Here is a 5,471-nt window from a genome sequence, read left to right on the forward strand (position 1 = left end):
AATACCGGAGCTCCAAAAGGGGATCTTGAAGGTCTAATGAAACCTGCCTTAGTTAACTCCTTTAAATTTCGTTTCAACTCCTCCAACTCAGGCCTTGACAACCGATAAGGTGCTTTAGCTGGGGGTTGCTTCCCTGGTTCAAGCTCAATGCTATGGTCCACTGCACACCTTGGTGGAAGTTTCTTCGGAAGCTCATCAGGCATCAAATTTTCATATTTGGTCAGCACATCAAGTATCTCAGCTGGAACAGGCGTCCCCACTCCATCACCTTCGACATCCTTGAACATCACCGCATATGTCTCCATATCTGACTCCTTCATAGCCTTCTCCAAACATAGTGCCGAAACATGCTGCACCTTGACTTCCCTCCTTTGCCTATGAGTGGGAAAAGTCCAAGTTTGTGTCTGTCCAGCCAGCACCACCTCATCACAGAAGGGGACAACAATAGCCTTGTTTCCCTTCAAGAAATCTTGTCCGAGTATCATATCAAAGTCGTTCATCTCCATCACTGTGAAGTCCAACTGACCCTTCCAGTCTTTTATCTGCACAGGTACTTTGTGTACCAAACCCACCACTTTAGCTCTAGAGTTCACTGCTTTGACTTCCATATTCGATGGGAAGATCATCAGTCCAACCTCTTTTGCCAACCGTGTCGTCATGAAGTTATGAGTGGCCCCCATGTCCACTAGAGCTTGAATAGTCTTGCCATGAACCATCAAGTCCACGAAACCCAGACTGTTCATCCATGATTTCTCCATAACTTTTCCTTGTTCATCACACTTCTTCAACCCTGAATTAGCTTCACCTGTCATAAGCAACGACTTCACCACCAATGAACCTGCTCTGATACCAACTGTCACGCCCCTAATTCTTTTTTTGTTTAATTGTCCGGGTGTGGCACCGCCTAAGTTAACAACTTGTTCCATCGTTAATTAACTTTGCGAACTACGCCTTCAACAATTCATAATAAACATGAATTACATATTATTAATGTGCGGAAACCATCAACAATATAAGAATAATAATAACTCGACAATAATATAAAAGAAGCGATCTTTTATTATATAAGAGGAATTACAATGGCCGGGAGCCGCGCTCCACCGGCGTTAATAATACAAGTGGGCGCCCGCCCGTGCAAGAGCGCACGACGGTCTGCCTTACTAATCCACCGAAATACAATATACACATAACCTTGGCATTGGGCGGGCGGGCGCACCCGTGCACAACCCGTGCCCAAACCTCAACCCAATCCAAATGTGTAACCGGCGTGGGTGCCCGTGCGCACCACCACAAACTTCACAACTCTTCCACCGTGCACTCGAAACCTCTGCCCGGCTCGGCGGGCTCATTCCCCTTGTGCGAGCTGCGGTAGTCTTTGCGCAATCTCTTGTGCGCACACTCCTTTGTGCGAAGAGAATGCGATGAGAGTTTATCGATGTCCAAATGAATGTACGCCTCCAAGCTTATATACGCTCACTTGGTGTGTCGTCCTCCATGTGGCTGACCTTCACTTCTATAATCATAACGCCCAACAATTATGGAAAACACCGTCGGCTTGCCCCAACGCTTCGTGCATACCTTCATTGGCTCGTTCATAAGGTGAGCTGCCTGTCTGCCTTATAAATGGGCGAGCGCCCTCCATAACCGCGCGCGCATTATCACTTATGCCTTCGTCATTTTATGGAGCGCTCGCACTAATACTTAGTCGATTTTCAAGCGAGAGGGGCATGCACCTTTGCACGATCCTCCAAGGCGTTACAACTTACATACGTGGATCGCTCCAAGAAATCACTGTTCAATGTTATTGGTCATCTACTGCCAAAGACCATTGTAGATTGATCTATGATCCTAAATATTTCTTCTAAAATATCTATTGTGACTATACATGTTTATATTATTTTCTATATCCGCTTTGACCATCCGCTTGTTTTGTGGATGTATAAACCCCATCAAATCACCAAATCTTGGATACTTATTGCCATATATCTATCTTCTGCTATGCAAAAAATGTTGTTGTTTAAGGTGAAGTTCATAACAACAAAGTCATCAAATTATGAATAATTTAAAAGACTAGCACCAAGAAAAACAATGTAACATATATTCTGTTGTAGATAGGACACATCCAAACCAATGAAAATCATCAATCCATAGATTGTTTCAATTTTTTGAAAAAAACTCAAGGAACAATCCCACGATCCAATTGCTAGTCACAATTTCCAGCATTGAAGTAAATGAACTTGTGAGAGAATGTGAAATCAAATAAATACTTAGAGAGCCAAATATTTATTTTCACTTTATATATTATCCTCTATGTTAAGATACTAGAAATTCCAGTAAAACTTAAAATCCCGAGTTAAGAGCAGTCAAAATATAGGTTTTCAATACCAAACCATCCCATATACCATAGCAACGTTTTGTTTTCAAAAACAAACCATCGCATATACCATCGTAGTAGGATCTTAACATTGTTTGTGTGTTGAGATATCTCTGTCCATCAACACCAAAATACCAAAATCGACCCCCTAATGGAAAGTATTCGCAAGCTAATCAATAATCACCAACATAGCATTTAACCACCTACAATTATTATCGTCATAAAACACTCATGAAACAAGACTATGAAGTAAAGAATATGAGATTACCATGAGGGCATTCACCACGAAGACCACTAATCCGTTAAGGAAGACCACTATGCTAAACCCTCCCAAAGACTACTACGCTAAAATATTAAGCCAATAATATTCTCTATTAGTTATCCTTGAAAGTATAAGGGTCTCTAATGTGCATAAAAAGGAAAATAATGAGTAGTTTTAATAATGAATCTCAATCCCTTTACTACCCATTTTTACTATTTAAATCCAATGAGAACAAGAGAATATAGCACAACAACACCAATTGATAATTCACCTAGGAACCTATCACAAGGACATAAGCACTAACATAGCATGGGAGAAACTGTTGTAACAGAGATATAATAATGGGATCTGCAGATTTCACCTCATAATCAAGTCTTCTACTACTGCATACAAACAGTTCATCTCCAACATGTATTTCAAGTTTGTCAAGTGGTAATACATATTCTCCTAGACATGCTCACAACCTTCTAACCTCTTAGCATGTGCATTTTTTTAACAATAGCATGTATCAAAATTCTCAAAAACGAGTTACATTTGGGGAAATCATTTATATGGTGTTTATCTAGGGATTATAATTTTATGAAGTGTCATTAATCTATGTATTATCTAGCCTCTGCAGTTCATCTCCAACATGTATTTCAAGTTTGTCAAGTGGTAATGCATATTCTCCTAGACAGGCTCACAACCTTCTAACCTCTTAGCATGTGCATTTTTTTAACAATAGCATGTATCAAAATTCTCAAAAACGAGTTACATTTGGGGAAAATCGTTTATATGGTGTTTATCTAGGGATTATAATTTTATGAAGTGTCATTAATGTATGTATTATCTAGCCTTTTCCATGCGTGGATTTGGGGGCACTGTCAGCACTGCCTTAGGTAAGTATGTCTCCTCTCCCAACCCTGAATGCACTGTCAGAACTGCCTTAGGTAAGTATGTCTCCTCTCCCAACCCTGAATGCTCAGGGGTTTCCCTCTGAAAATCCAAGCTTGATTTAGAGAACATACTAGTCAAACTTGAGAAATGCATAAAAACTTCTCTAGTGCATTTTCTCTCACCATTGGGCTCATAGCATGCAAAATATACAAGGTAAACTGGCCTCGACCTAGTCATAAAGTACAATGTTATCACAAAGACAAAAAATGTGGAACATACAATTACGATCACTTGATTATAATGGAGATGGTGCCATAAATCGAACATATCTTATAAGTTAGGAAAAATCTACACTCTCACATGTAAACAAATCCTACGCTCTTAGTTGACCAAGATACTCATATTTGCAAACAGAATGAGAAGAAACAATCCCAATCAACGTAGATCTCCAGGATTCGACCCCAAAAGAGAATGAAATGACAGAAATATGTGGATCTGCGACCTCTTTGTTGGAAGTACCGGACACCAAAAGTCATCATGGTAACCCAAAAATTTATCACTTGGTATTGACCCTAACACCTTCCACCCCAGTAACGATTACAGTCGCAGCCATGTCCAAGAAGAGCTTGTGCTCGACCACGCCCTCAAATCTTTGATTGGAGTCTTGAAATACAAATCCACGTTGTAATTTGGGTTAGTCGTAATGTACAACTTGTCACCGTCCATCCTGAGCTTTGCCTCGTAGCCCTCGGCCTGAAAGAGGGATTGTAGCATTGTACTTCCAGCAGAAGGGAACCATCTCCACAGGCATTGCTAGGCTGCTGCCACCGAGGCCATTGACGAACTTTGATTCATCGATGATGACCACGACCATGGCCGAGGCAGCCTCCACCATCTTCTCTCGGAGCAAATCGCCACCGCAGCCCTGGGTGAGATTGCTCTGGGTCGACTTCGTCAGCGCCATCGATGGCGAGATCAATGTTGGGTTAATCATCAAGCTCCTCGAGTAGAGTGGGATGCTCAGAGATGCGGCCTGCTCAGCAACATTTGAGGCAATTATGTGCAACATGAAAACCTATGCTGAAAAGAACCTAAGAAACTAACCTAAACTAACTGTTAGGGTTTTTCTTATCTTAACTATTCATCCAACGGTTTGGAACTTTTCAATCGTCTAACATCTGATCAAATGGTTGAGACAAATACACAGTGGCAATTAGGGGAGTTGATTTAAAAGAGAAATGCCTTACGACGTAACAAGTGAATAAAATTACATAAGAAATATTAACAATAATAAATAAATTTAAAATTAAACTAAATTAAACTAAACTCTAACTAACTATAACACTTGGATTGCGAGACAAAAATAGGTGATTGAAATTATTTTCTAAAAAGTAAAGTCCTTACTTTCTAAAAAGAAAGACATACATTAGTTCATGATTTTAAGTGGCCCGTGAAAGCTAAATTATCTACTAATAGATCAAAAACTAAAATGCATTGAAATGTCAGACTATTAAATTCAAAGCTGACATAGTTGTATAAAAGTTTGATACTGCACTAAGGAGATTTCCGTATGAGTTTAGAACTTCTCTAGAATCATCCCTGTCAAATCCAAATTTATTCAATAATAACGAAAACTAGTGTCAACAAACTAACGTTTTTGTAGTGGACCACCGACAATAGACCCCTCCATTTAAAATCTACACCATTGATGGTTGTTTAGCAGTGGACTGTAACTTTAGTAATCACTATCTGCGATGCGTTTTAGAGTTCGTGCAATAAAGTGTTTTTAAATAGAATTTACACTTGTTTAAAAAAAATTAGTATAGAAATTTGTTTTTTTAAATAGAATTTGCATTTGTTTAAAAAAAGTTAATATAGAAATTTGTGTTTGGGAAAAAATTTAAATATAGAATTTGTGATCCAGTGGAAATCCGTACTGTAGCACAGGAACCAACCGAA

The 5,471-nt window shown here is 39.4% G+C and overlaps 1 pseudogene; it reads right to left on the minus strand.

Annotated features, from left to right (window-relative positions):
* Positions 1–4,068: 4,068 nt before the first annotated feature.
* LOC149154824 (putative ribose-5-phosphate isomerase 3, chloroplastic pseudogene) lies at positions 4,069–4,581 on the minus strand (annotated as a pseudogene).
* Positions 4,582–5,471: the final 890 nt, after the last annotated feature.

Source organism: Pinus tabuliformis, chromosome 9 (assembly GCF_031772625.1).
Source record: "Pinus tabuliformis cultivar Carrire ecotype Pingquan chromosome 9, CPIR1, whole genome shotgun sequence".
Taxonomy (NCBI): Eukaryota; Viridiplantae; Streptophyta; class Pinopsida; order Pinales; family Pinaceae; genus Pinus; species Pinus tabuliformis.